Source organism: Lissotriton helveticus, assembly GCF_964261635.1.
Source record: "Lissotriton helveticus chromosome 1_1 unlocalized genomic scaffold, aLisHel1.1 SUPER_1_unloc_41, whole genome shotgun sequence".
NCBI lineage: Eukaryota > Metazoa > Chordata > Amphibia > Caudata > Salamandridae > Lissotriton > Lissotriton helveticus.
Window position 1 is genome coordinate 1,174,530 of NW_027611683.1, and position 24,386 is coordinate 1,198,915.

A 24,386-nucleotide genomic window follows, 5' to 3' on the forward strand; every position below is an offset into this window, starting at 1 on the left:
ATTTACAATGCCAATAGCTTAATCTCTCGCAAATGCCACACACACACACCCACAGAGAGCCACACCCACAGAGAACCCCCCTCAGAGCCCCCCCACACACACACCCACACAGAGCCACCCACACCGAGCCCCCCCACACACCTACACAGAGCCGCCCCACACAGAGCCCCCCACACACCCACACAGAGCCCCCCACACACCCACACAGAGCCCCCCACACACCCACACAGAGCCCCCCATACACTAGGAGCCCCCCACACACTGCGAGCCCCGCAAACTGCGAGGCCCCCCAACACACACTGCGAGCCCCCCACACACACTGCGAGCCCCACACATTGCGAGCCCCACACACTGCTGCTGTTTACAAGGAGGGGCCGCATGTAAAGGTCAATTTGGACACAAGCGGAAACAGTTGGAAACAAAAGAATGGTGAGATGGTTGGAAGTTGGTTCTGCTTGGGTATGGAAGGTGACACTAAAGTTACTCCTTTCCTTGTGCTCAAGATGCCTTGCACTGTCTTCTGAGCTAAGATGGACCTTGAACACGAAGCAAGAAGTGTACAAGCACCTGCACTTAGCAACAAGGCCAGTGATGTGAGACTACAGGATCACGTGATACACATAGATCTGGCAATACAGAGAAGGTTGTGAGCGATAGGATGAAACCAGAAAATGAATGCTGTCAAATAAGAAAGCGCATCTGGTAATCCGCGACAGGCAACAGTTAAGTTTATCAGAAATTGAGGTTTCTTTTTTTTTACTTGTCTCTACTGCTATGATTCTCGGTAAAATGTAAGAGTTGTTTTTCTACCGCTCTGAGCTCTGTTGGGGCCGCCGATCCCCAGTTCACCGCAGGCGTCAGCTCACTGCCGCACATCGCCTGTAGAAAGTGATTTACAAGCTGCTTGTGCCAATTAGCGTCTGCGTCTTACAACGGGGGGCTCACCAGGGCACCTTTGAAGTACAAATCGGCCGGGAGGCGGCTTAAAGGTGTCCTCCAGGTGTCTGGGCCTTCTGGACAGGCAGTGTTGTCCTGCAGCTAAATCCACATGGGAGGGTCCTGTCCACCTCGAGAGCCCGGCCTGTCAATACAGCTGCTGAGCCCAATCACAACACGGCTTAGGCGGGATTTGTTTATTACTGGCGAGGTTAAGTAATTGTCACGGGATATGGAGAGCAGACAGGACTGGTTCGGGTGGGCCAAGTGGGGTGGATTCTATAGATGCCCTTTCTGGAGATAGGTGTCGACCTACATTTCTCACTTCTTAACTTCTGAGAACTTAAAAACGTGACGTATTTGAACACCATGTGCCAGTGAATTCGATGCGTGTTCTGCACAGTTGATGGTACTTTCGGCAGCCACCCTTCAGTACGTTTTTCATGAAGCTTAACTGATTTCAGAACTAAACCTAAACGCTCTGCGTAACGGGTGACATTACCTCCAATGTACCTTCTTTAAATCTGACGCGGTCTGGCTGGAAGTCGAACACGTGAGTGACAACTGCACGGCTGAGACGGCAATGTTACCCAGGGCGGGGTCCAATTTAGTAAAATTGTACTTTAGAAAAACAAATTGTTGGTAAACACCATCATGAAAACTATATGTGTTTTTGAATGAAATAACAGTTATGCATCATAAGAATGTCACCCCTGTATGTCCCTTATATCCTTGTACATAAAGATGCTTTGGAAATTAAAGATCGTAGGTGCTACAATTTATACGAATAACTTTCTATTTTTATTTCAGAAGGAATACTTTTTTGCTTCGTGCGGACAGTGGTCACCATAGCACAGTTAAAGAGCGGAGAGTTGGTAGGCGGCCTTGTCGAAGAGGGCAGGGAAGGGGCAGGCCGAGGGGGTACTTTGTGGGGCCTTACATGAGGTCAACATCTTTTTCCCGTCTCTGCAGGTAGTTGTGCACCAGCCAGCTAAGAAACAGTGGACTTGTTATAGAGGAATCTAAAATAAAGTTTAATTTGCATGTAACAAGGACTGGCAGTCGTGTACTAGAAGCCCACAGTGTCGGTGCGCTTTGTTCTTTGCTAGCCCATTGTCACTTGAAATAACCGATTGGGCCATGAACTCAGTATAATTCAAATACACATCCAGGCCCACTCGAGCAGGAGTTTTGTTTTCCTGCTGAGTTCCGCCCGTGGGGGGGCTCTATTACTCCTGGAACAGACTCGGTTTGCCTGTGGCCTCCATCTCTGCTGCTCGCGTCCGACAGGTGAGGAGGGCTCAGTGGAGTGGTGGGGCGGTGTCCAGACGCCCTAATGAGATTTGGAAGCTGCCGAGCTTCTGAGTGGGGATGAGGTCTCAGGGCGTAATGGCCTAGCGTTTATGCAGACTCCATGTGTGGGAGGATTATTTTTTTTATTTTTTTAAGGGTTGGAGATGTCAATGGAGAAGGTACGGATGCAATATTGAGGAATAAAGATTAGAAAGGGAAAGCACCAGGGCCCTAACGTTTTAGGACTACGGATGGAGAGGGGTTGGCCTAACGGCTAAGGCGCTCGACCTGGGGAACTTGGTTCGTGTCTCGGTAACGACGCCAAAAACCCCCTGTGATTCTGGGCAAATCACTTAATCTCCCCGTGCCTAAAAAAAATGAAAGTGTGTCCTCATGTAACGACACTGGTGCTATGTAAAGCGCTCTGATAACTGATTCGGTTCAGTTCAAGTTCGCGCTATATAAAACTCGAAGAAAAAAAATGGAGTGGGCAGAGCAAAAACCAAATTTGCAGACTCGGTACCTGGCAGCAAAGCTCAAACTTCTTGTCTGGCGCGAGGATGCAGAGCAGTGGTTATCGATGTAAAGGGTCCGGATGCCCCGAATTTCCTGGTACACCTACGAGGAAGGGACACTGGTGGGGCGGAGTAGCGTGGTGGCGATCCAGCGGAAGGCAGATGTAGTGACACACGAAACCTTCTTGCGGAAGGGAAATTCTAAAGGGGAGACAAATAACCTAAAACATTCGATCTATACAAAAATACCCAACGCGCAGCTTGGGTGAATGGCAGACCCTCCCAGGGGCCCTGCGGTATGCGCCAGCCCCATCCCGGCACCAGAGCCATCAGGCCAGCGGAAGTATGCGTTTCTGAATTGCATGCTCCTCGTTTGAGAAGAGACCGATATACAAGGACTGTATACCCCGATTGATTGATTTTGTGGGGGCGCAGGCACGGTCTGCCACCCACCCCCGCAGAGCAGCAGCCGTGCCTCTCGCCGCACCCCTCCCAGGTCTCACTACTCAGTCCCACCTACACGGCTCTCGCCCTGCACCCCGTCACTGTAGCCGGTGGCCAAGATTAAGCCTGCAAAGAAAGAGCACCACACTCACCGCGGCCCGGGTTCACCAATGCTCACGAATAATTACCGAAAGCAGCCGTAGCTTTCCGTCCTCGGGCAGCCTTACGGTTGTTTTCTTACTTCCGTTCAGTTCGTCACTTCCGCTTACCTGCAAGGAAAGTGACATCGTGCAGCCCACCCCAGCTCGGAGTAGGGAGCGGGTCGGGTCTGCGTCCTCACAGGGAGAGCGAGAAGGCTGGTGAGACGAAGGATGCCGAGACCCAAAAAAAAAAAGAACCCGCCCACCGCCGCATGACGTGGGCAGAAAGCCTAAAAATCGACGTAACGCCCACGAATCTGCTCCGGCATTGATGGACAGATCTGTCTTCCAATGGCTAGCCTCCATTTATGGAGCTAGCCAATGGAAGACAGAGGCGGGACTAGGCCAACATACTGTTGACATAAGATTTCGCCTGCGCGAAACGCTGCTTGCGCAGCTTTCGACAGGCGAAACCTAAAAAGACATTGTTACATGTAATCCACTTGCACGAAAGACAAACCATACTGTCTTGAGCAATAACTTCTTAATTTTCTTGGACAGGGTGGCCGGTTCCTCAAGGATAACTTGTTGAAGGTAGGGTAATATTTTTGCTTGGATAGATAAACAGTCTATGGATTCAAATACACGCTCATATGGTAGGACAGACAAGAAGGTTAGGATCAGGATAACATTTAGGAACGTGTTTTTAGTTTTAATGTAAAATGTGTTCATGCTCAAGACTGATTTCTATACAATGAACAAGATCAACTGGTAGCATCCAGGGTGATCTTTGTAGATGGATGGCGATGGTTACCACCTTCAAAAGATCCTAGAATCACACTGTTATACAAGGGGCATATGCTTTGTGTAGGCCTTTGTCTAAAGTGTAGTTTTCTATTTCATCTCATCAGATGTATTTAATGTTATCATTTAATGCAACTTTAAAAAAAACTTTGGTTGTAAAGTACAAGTTTGATGACTCTGATGGTTGTATTTTATACCTGCTCATATAGCGAGGAACAATAAGGCTTACAAGTCAAAAATAAATAACGAGGATCTGTATGTAGCTTTTCCTGCAAAAGTCACACGTAAGAGAAATCTCCGTATTTGGATGGGCCAACAAAGGATGCTGTGAAAACAGATTTGAATAATCGTGCTCCAATATTTTCTGGGCCCAAAAGGTTTCAAGAAGTGGTCCTCTTCTGAGGAGAAAAATGGTGGTCTCGTCAGTGTGCTAAATAACTCTAAAGAAGTGTGAGGATTTTGAAAAGAGAAACTAGCGTAGAATAATAGGTAGGCTAATTCTGTTCTGCAGAACTTCTGAAAAGGGCAGCTCTGCATATGAGCACTATATTTCAATAATACGGTGTTTAAAGGACTTCCTGAATGAGGTATAAAAATAACTGTCCTGTTAAGATTGGCTTTGCAAATTCTATCTCAAGACCATGCCTTTTTCAGTGGCTCCTCAATGACATTGATGTTATTCTTCAAGAACTCAAAGGGGGCACCCCTTTGTCGTCTCTGTTCCCACCTACTCTCTTTTCAAGTGCACGCTTTCCTCTGTTCTTGGTCAGCCTCATCCATTCCCATCCTTTGGTGACCGAGAATAATAATCTCCAAGGTTCAAATGAATCCTTCTGTAAGGAGCTGAAAACATTGAGACACTAACTGTTTTCTTGGTGATCTAATTTAATTAAATTAAATGATGAAAAAAATTCATGCAATTGTGCATTATAAACAGACTCGGTGCCTTTTAAAAAGAAACCTCTGTAAAGCATGTTAGTCGACAGGCTCATCAAATTAATAACCTGAAATTTAGATGTAAGAGTTGCCGCCTTCAATTGCAAGGAAAGATCAAACTGGTAGATTGTAAACAGTACAAAGTCCTCTGTTACCTAGGAATAATGTGCTCTACAAAGTACCCAGGTGCCTGCTGTGACACCAGGGATGGTGTTAGCCTGACAGTCTATCTAAGTTGATGGGACATCACCTGCAGGCTGAATTACTTAATGGAGAAGCTGTGTACCTGTCCTGAAGAGCCTAGAAGTCTGCCTAGAAGCCTGCCTGTCTGGTAAGAAAGGGAAATGAGTTTGACTATCCAGCAGGAGGACAAGGCTGTCCTGGAAGAAGCAAGGTCCGACACATCCTCGTTATTTGTAGGGCAGGCAGGAAAGCCATCCAGCAGGACCAGCTAGTCTGGGGGACCCCCTCCTCCCCCGCCAAGACTCTCCCAACAGTTCAAGGCAGAAAATAAAACTCCACGGCAACGTGATTGTTGAGGCCCAGTGGGACGATTGTGTGCTGACAACTGCCCGTTCAAGGTTGCATTTGCCAAATTTCTAACACATCAGGGTCTGAATCTACTGGCTTCTTGGAGAGCCTGTGTTGGGCTTTTAGCAGCTGAATTTCTGGCTACTCTGTGTCAGAGGCCCATGAGGGACTACAACTACTCCCGGTTCAAACACCCTGTCTGAGCTTACGCCTGTGGTCCAGCCGGCCACAGTGAGGGCTCAATTGCTTACCAACAGGCCAGGTGTGACTGCTACCTTGGGACTGCTGATCCTCAGGCAAAGGCAAAGAAAAGACAGAGTGGGTGCCCTACTGAATGCAGCCCTACATCCAGGACAAAAGCTCTCCACAAAAGCCTGCTGGTGGGTCACTGCTCTCTCGAGTGCTCGGGCGTCCCATTCAAGTGTCGGGAAACAGGAAAGAGATTCAGACAAGACTGACTCCTCCTGTGAAAGGGTAAGACGCTTACGACAGAGCATACACGCAATGGGGTGACGGGAGTGACAGAACTGCACCTATACTATATTCATGATACTCCTAAATGCCCCTAGAGGGGAAGAGGGTATCAAAACCAGACGCACCTGTCTGCAGCAGATGCTAATCTGGCATGCCTGCACTATCTTTCCACCCAGACTGTCCATAAAGTTGATTTTAGAGCCAATACGCACATAGCAGGGGGAATCTCAGACCATTCGCTGGTGGAGGTGCAACTCGGTGGTCCGGTTGTGGACTTCATCCTACCCCCTAGGGTTGATCCGTGATATTTAAAAGACAAGACGTACAAAACTCGTATGAGAGATAGAGCAGAATTCTATTTTAAGGAGAACGGGCGGCCTGTTGAATCAGCCTGCATGCTATAGGGTGAATTCAAGGGAGTGATTCGCGGCCAGACACAAGCCTTGATTGGGAGAATGTCGAAGGAACGTAAATTGAAGTGCGAGGCTCAGGACAAGGAATGTGCTTTCCTGGAGGTTGGGTTGGCAAGTGGGGAATCAATTTCTCTCCCATTACACCATCAACTGAAGCAGCACACATTAAGAGCAGTAATGGAAAATAGCGGGCACTCATGCGCTGGCTACCCAGCATTGTCTCTATGTTGTTGGTGATAAAGCCAATGAGTTGCTTACATGGTTAGAGAGACAAGACAAAGGACGGAACTGGATCCTTGAGGACACTGACAACAAGGGGACGGAAATACTGGGAGAGACTTCCTAAAAGACCTGACCCTGCCAATGCTAACAAATGAGGACCGAGACGCACTAGACCAAGACCTGACAGTAGACTAAATAAATAAGACAATAAGAACCTTGCAAACAGGGCAAGCGACGGGGCCTGATGAGCTCCCGTTAGAATGATATAAAAGCATGATGGATAATATCAGAGAGAGCCTCCAGAGTAGGTTTCAGACTGCCTGAAAATAAGGGTGTCTCCCGGAGGACCAAAGAACGTCTGAGGTGGTGGTCATCCCAAAAAGGACGAACCAGCAACTGAGTGTGGGTCTTATAGACCTTTCTCCCTGCTTAATATTGAGACTAAGGTCCTTGCGAACGCCCTGGCGATCTGCCTGCGGACAGTAATTGCAACAGTGGTTCATCCTGATCAATCGGGCATTATTCCACACCAGGGAATGCGCTTAAATCTCCGACACCTTAATGGAGTACCATATGTAATAGGGGATTCCTTTGCTGAACCAGTGGCGCTGCTGTTAAGCTCTTGTATGTGGCCCCTCTAGCGAGCATGCGCCTCAATAATACAGTCTATCGAGTCTTTGCCGTCCGACAGGGATGTTCCTTGTCTCCTATGCTCTTCACACATGTTTGGGTTCACTAGGACCTCTCATATGGGGTATTCCAGTTGATCAAGAGTGGGATGTGAGAATATCCGTCTACTCAGACGTTTTGTTATATGACACATAGCCAGCCATCTCGAGTGAACGAATCCTACACATTTTTCACATACTTGGAGATTATTCAGGAGATAATATCAACTGGAAGAAGTCCTTAATATTCCTGCTGGTGGCAGGGACCCTGCGGCTGCACTCTAGGTGCACAGTTAGGGTGGCACTACATGGCTTTAAATATTTGGTTGTGTTCATTACAAGAGAGCACAGGCAGGAACATACTCCCGAAATTAGACCGTCTTCGCTGGGATGCCCCACACTTGCGGGCGCTCCCACTCTCCTTACTGGGCCGGGTGGCCCTATTTAAAGTGATGACCCTCCAGGGTCTCCTGTACATTGTGCAAAAAATGTCCTTTAAGATCCCACCAGACATTTTTTTTCAAAAGGTAGTCTGAGAACTTCGGCTCCTGTTGTGGGATGGCGGCGCTTCACGCTGAGTAAGTTGCAGAGGGGAGTTTATTAAGGTGGACTGGCGGTCCGGAGTATTCACAAGTATTACTGGGACACGCAGCTGGTGGCAGTCAACAACTGGGTTTTTGCGGACTGTGAGGATCCTGCTTACCGGGTAGATAGATTGGCCATGGGCAAGAGAGGTTACCCCACCCCGGTGCTGTATAGAAGAAAGTATGAGTGCACCCTACCTACTCATACCCAAACATTGGTAAGGGCGTGGAAAGAGGCTACTGAGTATTTAGGCTGAGAAGGTAAGCTGACTGAAATTACTCCACTGTATGATGGTGATCTCTTGATTGCAGTGGGAGGATTGCAGGGCTTCGTAAAATGGGGATTGATTAGCTTAGAGCGGCCGGGCGATGTGTGGAGGGGACAGGCACTTGTGTCCTTCACGATCCTACAACAAAAGTATAAATTAGGTGACTAAAAACTGTTCTGACATTTGTAGGTGGCCACGCTCTGCAAAGTCACATCCGGGAAGGGGGGCAGTTGCCTGATGCATCCCTACTGGAGGACCTGCTGCTAACTAATCCCGGAGGGTGTTACAAGGGAGTGACAGGTAGAGGCTAATGGGCCCCTTTCCTGGGGTGTCTATACCCTCTATCATGCCCACCTCCTGTGCGAAGGGGACACAGTCCTAGCCCTGATTGGATAACTTGCATCATCTTCAAGATAGTGGGCACTACAAAGTGTACTTCACCTCGCCTCCAGCACCTGAGGGGTGGAGTTGACAGAGAGAGCGGGGGTTGCACCTCCTGTTCTATCTAAGGTTTCCCACCTGTCCTTGCACCTAAAAGGGGGTGAGGACAGGAAGATTGCTTGCTCCCTCTAACAGAAGAGGCTGGGGTCGCATTACCAAGGCGGCAAGGCCTTTGAAAATCCCTGCCACAGATGGCTCTGCCTGACCAGGGGGAGGTGTGAATACCTCCACCCAGGAAAGGCATGTGCAGGCACTCTCCCCATGAGGACAGGATACTGTCTGGTGGTAGCAGGCTGGCTCAGGCCAGTCGGTGATCACACTAAGGATTGGTAGATCTTAGGGGGCCCCTCTACGCGGCACTCTGTGTGCAATTTTTTATAAATCAGACACTGCAATCAATGCAGGTTTAATATGCTGAGATGTTTACTATCAAATATCCCATATTTCAGAGCAACGCACTTACTACAGAGCTTCCCTGGTCACTTGCAATATCCAGGAATCGACAAGGATATTGCTGGGGCATATCTGCTCATGCAGTCTGGACATCGTTAACGTTAATAGAACTTCAAACATGGGAGGTGGGAGACCCACCACATTAAGAAGGAGTCCCCTGTCCTCCAAACTCTAAATAAGGCACTTGCTCAGCATTGGAAGCGTCTATTTTAAGGCTAGCTCTGAGTAGCTGATAGTTACCAGTGGTCGGCAAAATGTTATACAAGCTGCAAAGTTACACAGATCTCGGTTGAAACCCTTAGTACAAACAGAGAGTGGAGGAAATAAAGAAACTGCACGGGCAGGGGGCAGGATTGAAATGGAATTAAATGAAAAAGGCTTTTATATAGAGCCTTGCTACCCAGAGGCAGGACTAAAGGGGGGCCCTTAGGGGAAGAGCCAGGTCTTCAGCTGTTTCCGGAAAGCCAGGTGGTTCGATTCTTTCCGGAGAGAGAGTGGTAGGGAATTCCAAAGCTTAGCCGAATTGTATGAGAAGAGGCAGCCACCCGATCTGGCCCTCATTATTCTAGGAACCTCGGCCAGGTGGAGCTCGTCAGAGCGAAGTCTTCTGGAGGCCTTGTGTGGCCTAACCAGGGCCTTGATGAGGGGTGGACCGTTTCCCTTCAGAGATTTATGGGCGACGCATAGAGCGTTAAAGCGGATTCTCTCCTGTACCGGGATTGGTATGTTACTGACCAAACTCACTGGAGAAAAGAGAGGATTAAAAAATAGGATCTACCATATGGGATGGACCAATCAACAAGTGATTTAGATCTGCATTTGACATAATCAGTAAACAGAACCAGATGAGCTGACAAGCTGCACATGCAAGGGTGAAAACAGAATCATGTGTAGGCTACTGCACATGCAGCAAATTAATATGGCCTACGCCAGACCATTATAAAATTCTATATTCATTCTACTGACCGCCCGACAAATTTAACAAGAAAATATTGTCACTAACATAAATGCACTAAACACACAGTCTCTAGCTGCTGCTAATATCAAGTGCACATACTTTCAAGATATCATCTGATCACTAAGCCCACTCATCATTCACTCCACACTCTCTACCACTAACCTTTCTTCGTACTTTCCTCTAAGATCACCACTTTGGGGAGCACCCCGCTACTTCACTTACTGCCCCTCATCTCTCTTTTATCTCTTTGCTGAACACTCTCACTTGAATTCTTTTTTTTTCACCTTGAGAACCCATTGCAATTCTCAAATCAGCCAATCCATCTTGCACAACATCTGACCTCTTCATGGGTGTGAATGTTAAACACCTTTTTGGATACATTTCTCGGCTGAACCTCACTACTAAATCTCTCCAGCTTAACTAATATCTATTCACTGTTTCAAAACTGCTATTGTATTATCCCTTCTCAAAATCTTACTTGTGACGGTTTGTCACATGGCTCAATTAGGCCCAGGGAGAAACGCTGCCATTTTAACATGTTACAAAAAACAGTGGTCCCTACTCGTGGACACAATGGTATACTGAGCTAATAATCACACACCTGATAAGTGTTATGTCTTTTGTCCAGCCGGACAAGGAATTTATTTAACAATTTTCTTAATAAAAACTGAATGAACACATTAATAACAAGTGGGCACAGCCGTGACCCACAACATTCAGACAAAACAACGAACAGAATGGTAAAAGGAGCAAAGCAAAAAATATGTCTGTGTACTTGTAGTCAGTGTTACAGACAGAGATTGTTATAACCACACCATTGCATTTCACAATATTTTAAATGTCATATTGCATAAGGGTTTTTTTTGGTCGACGACGTTTCGATGCCTGAGTTAAATCAGGGGCATCATCATCAGGACAAAAATATAGTCATTGTTGTCTTTAAATATTACACTGCCTTTTAACGCAATTCTATACAATTATACATTCATGGGAAAAAGGAGGAGAAAAGGGGGGGAGAAGAAATTAGGCATGTTGTATTGGAAACTTGCAATCTCATCCCTTACATTAAAACAGAGTATATTTAAGTCCTCGTGGTGGAGAAAAACGGCGCATTTGTGGAACTCAGTGTCCAGGACTGTGAAATACAGAAGGGAAATGACTTCATTGTGTGAGAGGGGGGTATTTGAGTGCCAGTGATGACAAAATAGCGGCGCACTCAAAATGTGGAAACTGTGTATGTTGCGACTCAACCATCGAAGGCAAAACTTTTGAGTATGGAAATATAAAATGTGACCGTAAATACTTTTCCAACGGCAACTCCGCAAATCTTGTATATGCTATTTTATGTCCATGCATGCTCATTTACATAGGCCAGAAACTAAAACTACGAATTGGCCAACACAGAAGCAGGATAAGGTGCAAGACAGCTAATGCACCGCTTGTTGAACATTTTTCAGAAAAAGGTCACAGTGACAAAGACTTTGTATGGACTGTGATAACAATCATCAAACCCCCCCTAGAGGAGCAGACATGTCCCTTTTGCTCAACAAGGAGGAACTCCATTGGATCGTTAAAACCAACAGCATCAGGAATGGCCTGAATCGTCTTGAAGATTGGACCTCCCTACTGTAAACAAGGCTTACATGAAATAACCCTCTAATTGGTTTTCTATGTATTGCAATGTGCCTGATTTTTTCACAATATTCACCACCTTAAGATGGCCGCCGCGTCTACACACCATGACTAGAGGTTTCACTTCCCCAGTCCTTCTTCACTGTTCACAGCCTAACCGGCTCTCACTTTCGCAGTGCACCATCGCTTTCTGCAGACCACATGGCCCTTTAAAAACTTGCCACATGTGAGTTCTCTAACACCAGAACCCCACCGTCTGCCACAGCGCCGCCGACTTCTGCATGTAAGTAACCCGCAAGCGCCGTTTCTCTTAGCACTCTAGTCCCACCATGCCCCGCTGGGTAATTGACTCCATTGAACTTTCTCCCCAGATCGAGCTATTACACTCCCAATCCAGACGACATTTCCACGCTGGAAACGGCAGAACCGGTAATTATTCTACCAGCAGTACGCCATGCCGCTCAACTCACCCCTCCCCTCCCGGCCGCACTCGACCCCTTTTAATGCTCAACCATTATTTTTCCAGATTCCTCCATTGTTCATGGTATCTGATTATCCGTTGAATTGCCTGATGTGATACGCGTAGGTTTTAGCCTCTATTTTTCCCAGTCGCATGCTCCGTGTTAATGTTCACCTGCACTAATAACGGTTGTGCCCTTCACTACATGACTACCCCACGTTACCCGGTTCAGCCTCCGTCCACAATTAATTTACAGTATAAAGAACTTCACTGCCAGCCATCATCAACACCTCATTTCCGACCGTTCTCACTCCGGTCACTATGTCACATCGAAATTCGGAACAATTGTCTCCATCACTGCGCCTAAATAGTCTGCCCTCACGGGAATTGTTATTATGCGCCGCTATTTTGTCATCACTGGCACTCAAATACACCCCTCTCACACAATGAAGTCATTTCCCTTGTGTATTTCACAGTCCTGGACACTGAGTTCCACAAATGCGCCGTTTTTCTCCACCACGAGCACTTAAATATACTCTGTTTTAATGTAAGAGATGAGGTTGCAAGTTTCCAATACAACATGCCTAATTTCATGTATTTCTTCTTCTCCCCCCTTTTCTCCTCCTTTTTCCCATGAATGTATAATTGTATAGAATTGCGTTAAAAGGCAGTGTAATATTTAAAGACAACAATGACTATATTTTTGTCCTGATGATGATGCCCCTCATTTAACTCAGGCATCGAAAAGTCGTCGACCAAAAAACCCCCTTATGCAATATGACATTTAAAATATTGTGAAATTCAATGGTGTCGTTATAACAATCTCTGTCTGTAACACTGACTACAAGTACACAGACATATTTTTGCTTTGCTCCTTTTACCATTCTGTTCGGTGTTTTGTCTGAATGTTGTGGGTCACAGCTGTGCCCAGTTGTTATTAAGGTGTTCATTCAGTTTTTATTAAGAAAATTGTTAAATAAATTCCTTGTCTGGCTGGACAAAAGACATAACACTTATCAAGTGTGTTATTGTTAGCTCAGTATACCATTGTGTCCACGAGTAGGGACCACTGTTTTTTGTAACATGATACTGCCCAAGGTCCCTATGGCATACCTTTTGGGTTCCCTTGTCTTTCTTAAGCCATTTTAACATGGACACGTTCGACAAAGTTGCCTTTTCTTTCACATGATGACTTTTGACGCATTTGCATCTGTGAAAGTGAAGGATTACTTTCCATGAAACTACTTTGCTTACGAATTCCACTTCGTAAGAACATTATCACTACACCTTGACCAACTCATAAGGTCTGAACATACATTGTGCAGATGAGACGGTTTGTTATTCGTCCATGAGCTATCAATAGATCATGAACAAGGGCGGCCTGACTAAGGTCTCGGCCTGGAAACAAGAATGCTTTTTGCTATCAATAAACAAACATTTCTGGGTTGGGGCAGAGGAGCACTTGCTGTCATTGCAAGGTCACTCCCTGCTAAAACCTCAACTCAGCTGCTTGCCAATCACTCTGCGAGGAGGGATGTCTAACCTGTGAGCAAAATGGGTGTCAGGAAGGCCCTGTAGTAGACGATGGGTTAGAGGATAAAGAGTGCCATGCCATCCCTTCATATCCCCTCCTATATTCACAGTCCCCTGTTACCAGTTGGCCGTTTTGCTGCCAGCATGAAGTGGAGAGAGGGGAATCGGCAGGATGTTGTAATTTAGCAGCGATTAAATTGAGCGTTAGCAAAAGACATCTTAGTTATGGCCGTTATCTTGACATTTAGCGGCATCCATTTTGGATTTACGGCAGCCATTTTGTCTGCCACACGTTGCCTCGGGTCGTCCATGTGCGTTGTCCTACCTCTCTGCTTATGGCCTTTGAATCTGCCCGGCAACAGGCTAATAATAGCATCTCTGTGTTTTGCCGCTGACCGTTAGGGTCCGCATCTGTTAATGGTTAGCCTTAGATTTAAATATGTTAGCCGAGACCCCAAGACTGTTAGCTCCTCCCACCGATCGATTGTGCTTCTCGATATTACCTTGTATGGACATAAAATGTGCTCTTTTGCTTTGTACCGCCTTCTTCTGAGCCCCTCTGTGGGTATAAATAAACCATGCGTTCAGTAGCCCTTTGTGCTACTACTCGCAGTGCCGAAGGGTACTGTCTGAATTTTAGCACCACCTCATGAGGTGTAATAAACTTTATGTTTTGCATTTCCAGTTTCCGTGCCAACTTTTTTCTTTTGGGTCTGAGGACTTCGTGCGCAGAAGCGCGAACCCCTTGCACTAGCCGGTCTGGCTGAGGCCTGCACGACAAATTGGCGCCCGGCACGTGGGGCTCATCCACGACTCGGAGGCCCGAAGGATTGGTCGTGACGAAGGTTCGGAACTTTGCTTTGGACGCGATCGCTGCCAGAGAAGACCCGAGTCTTGGCACCCGAGGTGGTTCTTCCCTACTTTCCGATCCGACCATCCAGGTGGCGCCGGTCTTCGACTGAGATCTCTTCAGCTGGTCTGCCGTGCAGTGACCGTTTGGTCGAATTTAGAACTTGGCAGTTGGAATCTGGACAGCCTATGATTGGTAAGAGCCGTTTTGCGGCGCCTGTTGTAGGTTTTGGATGCCCTTGTATGGTAAGGTAGTCTTAGGAACACTTACCGTGACATATTTGTATTTGGGAATAGACTTGTCTACTTTGGATTTTGTTTGACTTTTGATTTGAATATGGGAATATATGTGTTGCAACTCATATAGGCAGGCCATGCGAGGACTTTTCCTCCACTTTGATTTGTATAGCGCAACGTACTAAGAAAGTACCTTAAGCGCTCTTTCCATATAGTAGTGTATATCTTGCACTATTCTTGAGCATGCCTGTTTTTCGCACACTTCGAAAGTTGTGCTGCTTGTTTGATGGTACCAGTTTACGACTTGAGGAATCGCAGCCGGCTCCCCCAGAGGGGACACCTAATAGAGATATGTATGTGAAGTTTGGTCTTTCTGCCATAATGTACAGCACGTTGTGGCACAAATACACGAGAAAGGATCCTGAGTTACGTTGGCCACTGCATGGGTCATTTGATGCGCGAAAGGTTGAGTATGTGGAACGATGTCTGTTTGAGCGAAAGTCTAGACGAGATATGTTTGAGAGTTTGCGAATGTGGGAGAAAGAAGTACGCTATGGGTATAGGGTTGTGCACCGCTTTAAATCCTGTGTTTATTGCTTTTCTTTCGTGCGTCCAGGGCTCACCCCCTGTCTGGGGCGATACGTCAATAGACCACAAGTAGCTGCAATACCTAGTTGGGTATTACTGTCCCCCTTGGGCACCGATTCGTGCTGTGCAACCAGCTCCAAGACTCAATTCGAATTTAAAGTTCAAATGAATAAAACGTGATGCATCTTCAAAATTGGTTAGTTAATCCATAATTTCATTTATTTCGCATGAAATCCAATGCATTTCGGCAGTTATTGCTGTCTTCATCAGGGAAATAATTTTCTACAATGGCCAAAAAAATTAAAAAATCAGCATCAGTAATTTCATTAGATTCATTACATGTACTGTTATGCAACGTCTTAACTCATTGGTGTTAGATTGTTCATGATGTGTTAAATTACTCTAGTGCGCGCTACGTGTTAGGTTGTCTCTTACTACAAGGATCTATGAAACCGATCGAGCATTCTGCAGTGGGTGTTCAGTTACTAATTTTGAGCATTTGCTGCGCGGGGATAGTTCTATGGATGGCTATGGCGTGAGTTCGCCGTCTATACGTTAGTGTTTTATATAACCGCATTGCTATCTATTTAACCTCGCTATGCGCGCTGACTTGTTAGTTTGTTGCTTACACCCCTTAGCTACCCTCAATGGGGGCTGCTTATTGTAAATGCTTTGTTACGCGCTTCTAATTCGTTGAATTAGAGGCTAAATGGCTCACCTCGGCGTTTGTTATGCCCTGCTCTACAGTCCGACCCGCTGTCTCTCTTCTCTTCCGGTAATCCTACTGCGAGGTTCGCGCATGCGCACTAATATCGCTTCCGCAGCTTTTTTGCTTACAATATAACTTTATTGTTAACTGGGTACCTAGTGGAAGCGAGCACTAGGGGGGATCGACTATGTATTGGTACTGCCTAAAAGCTAGTTCTGTTCATTATATTTGAATGTTAGTCTTTTAATACGTGAGTAAAAAGAAATGTATATGCTTATAGGTAACAAAGAAATTCAGTTCGTTCATTAAGTCCGCCCGGTTTCAGGCTGCCCAGATTATAAATCCAATAATTCTCCTGTTTTAATAGACTGGTTTTGTTGGAAGATCCTTCTTTTTTAGGTAATGTTTCCAAAACGCACACTCTTAGTTGGCTAACGTTGTGCTGCATCTGAGTAAAATGTTCTGCTATGCTGGTTTTCCTGGATTTTAGTCTTATGGTGCTTTTGTGTTCATTTATGCGTATTTTCAATTTTCTTTCTGTGTGTCCTACGTAGACGTCACCACATGGGCACTTTATCATGTAGATTAAATTGGTTGAGTCACATGTTGCGTTCACTTTTAATGATATGGGGTACCCCTTTTGTGGATGAGGTATGGTGGATCCTTTTATGATGTTATTGCATGTGTTGCAATTATAACAGGGTACTGTTCCACGAAAGGAAGTTTTACTTGTGTCTTCACTTATTGGTTTGAGAAAATCTGCAAGATTCTTAGAACGAGTATGTGCAAAAATGACAAAGAGATTCAGTGACAGAGGATATCCTCAAGATATCACTCAAAAAGCATTAATCCGAGCTCAATCAAAATCGAGGCAAGACCTTCTCCAAAGGAAAGAAAATAAAACCAGTAACCGCATCACATGCGTGAGCAAATTCTCCACAGTCAGTACACAATTCAAGCACATCATCAAAAAACATTGGCCAATGTTAAAATTGGAACCTGACTTTCGGGGCATTTTTGCACAAGAACCAATTTTTGCACATACTCCTCCCAATAGAATCTGGGATGATCATATTTGTAATCCTGCATTTTTATCAGAACAAATGTTCCTTTTAAAAAACTGATCTGGGAAAAAAAAGAGAAAACGTTTTTTATTGTATCATGTGTATTTAATGCATTAGTTGTGTATGCCTATATGTATTTGATTAATTGTTTTATCAATATAATTAAATTTTTATATACCAGTAAAGTCTAGTATTCTGTGTGTTGGCTTATATATACTGTATTCATTGAATAGCCTTTGGTTGCTCTTGTATAATTTTAGGCCTGGGTATATACCTTTGTATTGAACTTTTTCCCTGACCCAGGATTCTTATCCTTACCAGGGGGTCCCTGATACACTACACAATTTTGAAGATGCATCACGTTTTATTCATTTGAACTTTAAATTCGAATTGAGTCTTGGAGCAGGTTGCACAGCACGAATCGGTGCACAGGGGGACAGTAATACCCAACTAGGTATTGCAGCTACTTGTGGAGAAAGAAGTACGACAGCAAGAGAAGCGTGAGCAAGCGTTGATTGAAAAGGAACAGCGAAAGACTGTGTATGAGAAAGCGCTGGAATTGAGAAAGAAAGAAGCGAAAGAATTACAGGAGCGGGAGGAAAAAGAACGTAGGTTACAGATATCTGGCCAATATTCTATCCGTCAGCCTCTCTATCCTGTCCTTAATAAACCACAAGATGATTTTTTGTTATTAGACCGACCTCCTCCCCCGTATGCCGTTCCGTCCGCTCTGTCCGGAGACGACGAGGACTCTGGTTCGGATCAACGAAAATCGTGGGACACTCGATCCACGTTGACTACTGCACGCGCGACCGAACTTCGGCAAGCTGCTCGTTTGGCATTACGTAACACTGAATCTGCTCCTGAACTTTTGAATATTATGACAGATTGGTCGGAAAAAGAACAGTTATATTTTCTTACAACATATGCTGATGAAGTTGTAGAAAAGTTTCGAAAATACTCTACAGTCTTAGAACCTAATGATATCGCAAGTGATCGTAAACAGTTACGTGATGGTTCTTTTGTTTTTTCCCAGGTAAACAACACGGTCAGACGACTGATTAAATTACGAAACGAGGCGTGCCACCTACAGGAGCAGAAAAAGATTGCAGACAACGTTCCCCAGTCCAATCCGCCTGGAGAGTTGCAGTCCTCCCTCTTCGAGACAGATAAGATAAAACCTGCTGACATGAGACCTACGCGGGAAGCTGCGCCCTTGTATGTTCCTCCTAAGGGAACGGGTGATAGTGATGACAAAAGTTCGGTTGATTCTAAGGGATATTTCATTTATAATTGGGTGTACACTCCTTGGAATAGAGCAAATGTAATGCGCTTAAAACAGCATTACCTGATCCGCGTAAAAATCCAGCCGCCTTTTATGAGGAAGTCGAAGGCGCTTTAAATTCTTGTACTATGACCTTAAGTGATATAGATTTGTTTTTCGGTTTAATTTTGCCCCGTGACATGTGGAGGACTGTTCATAAAATTGATGACCGGGCTATTTTCGGTGCTGAATGGAAAGATTTAGAACGTTTAGCTGCGGACAGAGAGCCCGCCCAAAAACCACATCGGTTAATATTAGATCTTCCTGCAGCCATTTTGACTAAACTTAAAACGATTATCCCCCCTAAAAAGATCGATTGAACTGTTTTAGCATCATGTAAACCAAAGATAGATAAATCGGTTTCTGATTTCTTTACTCGCTTCGAGGAAGCTTTTCATGATTTTAGTGGCCAGTATTTAACAGAGGATACCGGTAGGCATTTGTTTGTTGATAAATATGTTACGAATCTGTTACCAGGGATAGCCAGACGTCTAAAAGCTAGCGAAAGTTCTTTGACTACGTCCTCTCCAGCCTCTGTTTTGACGATGGCTCAGTATTATGAGCGCCAGGAGGCGGAGGCGAAGGGGAATGAGGACAAGAAATCAAGAGTTAAAAACGAAAGTTACGTTGGCCCAGGTTTATGATCTGCCTTCTAGAGGTTACGATAGTAGCCCTGATAGAAATTATGATAGAGGTGGACGAGCACCTCCCAATACTCCTTACGGTCGTACGGATTTATCTCTCAATCAATGTGCATATTGTAAGCAGCTAGGCTATTGGATGCGTAATTGCCCGTTGCTACGTCCTCAACAGGATGACAGGGAGCGGTGCCGAGGGAGAACTTGTCAGGTTCTTCGGAGCCTTGGGGCTATATGAATGATGGTGCCCGATCCGACACAAATACACGCCCACAGCAGAGACAGAACACTTTCGATAGGCGGAATCAATATCAAGTGTCCGATTATGTTCAGCCTGATCTGTACGATTCTGCTCATGCATAGGATTGCCTAAGATGGGGTAAGGAATCAGTTGAAGTTCCAGTAGATCAGACGGGTCCCTATGTTACAGCACATGTTTTGGGCTCTACTGATCGGTTTCTGGTTGATACAGGAGCTATACGTAGCGCTTTGTCTAAACAATTGGTTCTGAGGGCTCCCCTGTCTGGCATAACTATTACTTCGATAGGTTTCGATGGAACACCTTCCCTTAGCCCATTGTCACAACCACTCTCATTCTCTGTTGATAAATTCAGTGCTCCATGTCCGTTTTTGCTTTCCCCTAACACACCAGATAACATTCTGTGTCTTGATATGTTGAAGCACTTTCGAGCCACGATACGATGTTTTCATGAAGGGGTGCGAGTCATTTTAAATGATAATTACACTGAACTTGACAGAATTTATCTTGTTAGAGAAGATATTGCATTAGCCTCATTTCCTGAATCTTTGTGGGCTACCTCAGACACTGATGTGGGTCAGATGGTCATTCCTCCGGTTCAGATTAGTGTCAAGGAGGGAGCTGTGTTGCCTCGTTTGCCACAATATAGAATCTCACAGGAGGGGGAAGATGCACTCATACGAATTGTACATGATTTGATACGAGTTGGGGTTGTTGAGGAAGTTCCATACAATGTTTGCAATAGCCCGATTCTTCCGATTCTGAAAAGAAATACTGACACACGAGTTTACAGATTCATTATTGATTTGAGGGAAGTGAATAAAATCGTAGTACCACAGTATCCCGTGGTTTCTGACATCACAACACTCCTTACTTTGGTTACTCCGACTGCCACTACATTTACTGTGATAGACTTGAAGAACGCTTTCTTTTCGATCCTCATTCATCCTGATAGCCGATATTTGTTCGGTTTCACTTTGAATAATCGATCGTATTGATTTTGTAGAGTTCCTCTAGGCTATACTGAGAGTCCAAGTATTTACAGTCAAGCATTGAAAAGGGAACTTGATTCTTTTTTATTGCCCGAAGGTTTGGCTCTCATACAATATGTCGATGACATCTTGCTGGCAGCCGACACTCCGGAACAGTGTGAAAAATGTACTCTATCTTTGCTTTCTTTTCTTGCTTCACATCATCACAAAGTCTCTCGAAAGAAGCTGCAATATTGTAGACCAAAGGTAACCTACTTAGGTCACTTTTTGTCTAAGGAGGGACGTGCATTGACATCAGATCGCATACAAGCAATTTTAGACACACCAGTTCCTACCACACAGAAAGGAGTACGTGCATTCTTGGGTCTTACTTCCTTTTGTAGACAGTGGATTTTGGGGTTTTCACACATTGTTAAGCCTTTGTTAGCACTTTTGACGAAAGATACTCCAGTACCCCTTCCATGGACAGAAGAATGTGAAAGTGCTTTTCGACAGTTACGACAAGCCCTTTGTTCAGCACCAGTGTTAGGCACACCAGATTACACGAAGCTTTTCACACTTTACGTGAACGAGAAAGATAGATGTGCATTGTCAGTGTTGGTTCAGTTACACGGCGATAAGCAACGTCCGTGTGCATATTTTTCAGCAGTTCTTGATCCCGTTGCTAGAGCATTACCTGGACGCTTTCGCTCAGTTGCAGCAACAGCGGTGTCAATTCGACAGAGTGAGGGAATAGTTTTGTCACACAAATTGTTAGTGCTCGTACCTCATGCTGTTGATGCCCTTTTGAATCAGACAAAGACGCAGCATTTGACTAGCGCTCGTCTTACAGGATATCAACTGACATTGCTACCCCCCCACATTACATTGAAGAGATGTGCAACTTTGAATCCAGCTACTTTGTTGCCATATCCGGTGACTCAGCCTCAGTCACAAGAAACGCACAATTGTATTTTTCTGACTGAAGAACAGACAAAGGGTCGCATTGATTTGCAGGATACACCCCTTCCAGATGTAGATGGTGAATTGTGGGTTGATGGGTCTTGTTTGAAATTACCAGATGGTACGACTTCAGCCGCATATGCAATTACCACGCTTGAGACAATAGTGGAGACAACACGCATACCACAGAAATCGGCTCAAGCAGCTGAATTGATAGCTTTGACACAAGCATGTGAGCTTAGGGCTGGTTTGTGTGTGAACATTTATACAGATAGCCGCTATGCTTTTGGAATAGTGCATGATTTCGGCCTACTCTGGAAGGAAAGAGGCTTTCTTACATCTCACGGAATACAGATAATGCACGGAGACTTAGTGCATAATCTTTTGACTGCATTGACATATCCGAAGAAAATTGCTAAAGTGAAGTGCAGTGCACACAAGAAAGTAAAAGACAAGATTGGACAAGGAAATGCCTTTGTAGACCGTGTAGCACGTCAAACTGCGATGAAGAGAAATACCACTTCTATGTATGTAGTGAAGTCACAAGCTGAAAGATGGCACGATGCTAGGCAGGAAGTGCGAGAGATACAGAAGACAGCTTCTGACAAAGAACGTGAACAGTGGTCTAAAGAAGGAGAGTTAGATGATGAAGGTTGTTGGAGAAATAAGCAGATGGATCGATGGAAGCTGCCTATAGCTTTCGTACAACCTATGGTTCAGATGGCACATGGGCTAGCACATGTTGGAGCTTCCACAATAACGAAAATGCTTATGCAGGTTTGGGAGCATCCAGAGATTGCTAGCACAGCTAAGAGAGTAGTACAGTCTTGCTTGATTTGTTTGCAATACAATCCTGGAAAAGGGACACGAGTTCCATCTGGAGGTTTTGTTACACCAACTGCACCTTTTGAAGTCCTTCAAATGGACTACATTCAGCTTGAGCGGTGTAATAATTTAAAGTATGTCCTAGTGGTGGTTTGCTCCTTCAGTAAATGGATTGAGGACATTGACCAAACAGACACTAGTCTGCAGCAATATGTTGATTTCAATTTAGGCCTGTTTCCTTTTGTTTGTGCTGCATTAAATAGTAGGAAAATACGACGATTGACTAGAGTTGTAGAAGCTGTCACCAATGAAACTGCTGTAGCTCTTGGTAATATCACTGAAGAACTACAAATTGGCAGAATTGTAACTCTTCAGAACCGGATGGTTCTGGACGTTATGTTAGCAGATAGAGGAGGAGCATGTAAAGTCATCGGAAGTAGTTGTTGTGTATTTATCCCTGACAATTCGCCTTCTGTATATGAAGCAATTCTTAAGCTACATAAAATAGCTGCCGATATTCATGAGAAAAATGGCACTTGGACTTTTGCTGGATGGTTTTGGGCTTTGGTTTCCGCCTGGGGTTGGAAGTTACTGACTGTTCTATGTATTGCAGTTGCATTGATTTTCACTTGTCGTATGTGTATCCACTGTGGCATAATGCTATGTTCTATGTGCATAAATGCCTGTATACCATCGAAACGAAATGCAGTAAAAGCGCAACAATCGTTGGATAAAGAAGTGACAAATATAATGTGCATAGATATACAAGATGAATGCACAGATCACCCTAAAAGAGCATATGTCTTTAGCTAATGCTAAAAGGGTAGTCTGTTGTAATTTAGCAGCGATTAAATTGAGCGTTAGCAAAAGACATCTTAGTTCTGGCCGTTATCTTGACAGTTAGCGGCATCCATTTTGGATTCACGGCAGCCATTTTGTCTGCCACACGTTGCCTCTTGTCGACCATGTGCGTTGTCCTACCTTTCTGCTCATGGCCTTTGAATCTGCCCGGCAACAGGCTAATAATAGCATCTCTGTGTTTTGCCACTGACCGTTAGGGTCCGCATCTGTTAATGGTTAGCCTTAGATTGAAATATGTTAGCCGAGACCCCAAGACTGTTAGCTCCTCCCACTGATCGATTGTGCTTCTCGATATTACCTTGTATGGACATAAAATGTGCTCTTATGCTTTGTGCCGCCTTCTTCTGAGCCCCTGTGTGGGTATAAATAAACCATGCGTTCAGTAGCCCTTTGTGCTACTTCTCGCAGTGCCGAAGGGTACTGTCTGAATTTTAGCACCACCTCATGAGGTGTAATAAACATTATGTTTTGCATTTCCAGTTTCCGTGCCAACTTTTTCCTTTTGGGTCTGAGGACTTCGTGCGCAGAAGGGCAAACCCCTTGCACTAGTGGGTCTGGCTGAGGCCTGCACGACAAGGAGGCCCCTTTAAGCCAGCGATGAGGACAGACTTCAGACGATACATGATTCAAGAAGGCGGGGCGGAGAGCCGGTCAGGTAGGTCAGTAGTTGGTCCAGCTACACACAGCAAGGGAGCGCGAGGCAGAGAAACCAGCTGGGAAGACTGGAAAGACGGAGAAGACCTAACAACCTTCCGAGAGAGAGAACCGGAGCCCAGGGGAGGTCACAGCTTGTCCGCGAACGGAACACCCGAACCTGGCAGAGGAGGGAAAGCTGAAGCAGAAGGAGACCAGACCTCAATGAAGGACGCGTAGTCACTACGCCACGGCTCGGAGGGACGTGGCTCTTCCAGGTGCGTGGGCGTCTATGGGGCTTTTGGAAAGGGGCTGAGTCAAAGAGGGAGGGGAGGCTGAGGGGTGAAAGGGGCCCAGGGAAAAGGAAATAAGTGAGACGGAAAAGAAAGACAAGAGCAGAAATCATTGGCTACTCTTTTTCTTTTTTGTTACTCCAACCTCTACCCCCTTCCTTCACATTTATGCATAGCTATTATTTATCCTTCACATCCTCCCTTGACTAAACCATAAAGCAAAAACACTTACCTGAGCCTTTTCCTTCTGTCCGAGGGGCGACGGTGGCCGAGGCTCAACTAAGGGACTGAAGTGGAAGATTCTGTGGGAAAGAAGAATACAAAAGAGACAATCAATTACTGTGATTTCCTGTAATACTAAAAAAAAGTGCATACTAAGAAATTATTCAATGCAATGAGCTCCTTCTTGACCGACTCTTCTACATACTTGCTGTAGAATGTGGGCATAATTCCATTAGTCCAAGAT

At 45.3% G+C, this 24,386-nt stretch overlaps 2 protein-coding genes across 3 annotated transcripts in view; one reads left to right on the forward strand and one right to left on the reverse strand.

Annotated features, from left to right (window-relative positions):
* Positions 1–24,386, forward strand: part of LOC144806055 (uncharacterized) — a 609,474-nt gene that overhangs the window by 118,685 nt on the left and 466,403 nt on the right. The window lies entirely within an intron of this gene.
* LOC144806053 (uncharacterized) overlaps positions 1–24,386 on the reverse strand; it is a 214,747-nt gene that overhangs the window by 42,378 nt on the left and 147,983 nt on the right. For both annotated transcript variants that reach the window (XR_013605673.1, XR_013605672.1), the window contains exon 5: positions 24,153–24,222. The gene's annotated coding sequence lies outside the window, so the exon portion shown is untranslated. The remainder of the gene's footprint in view (positions 1–24,152; positions 24,223–24,386) is intronic.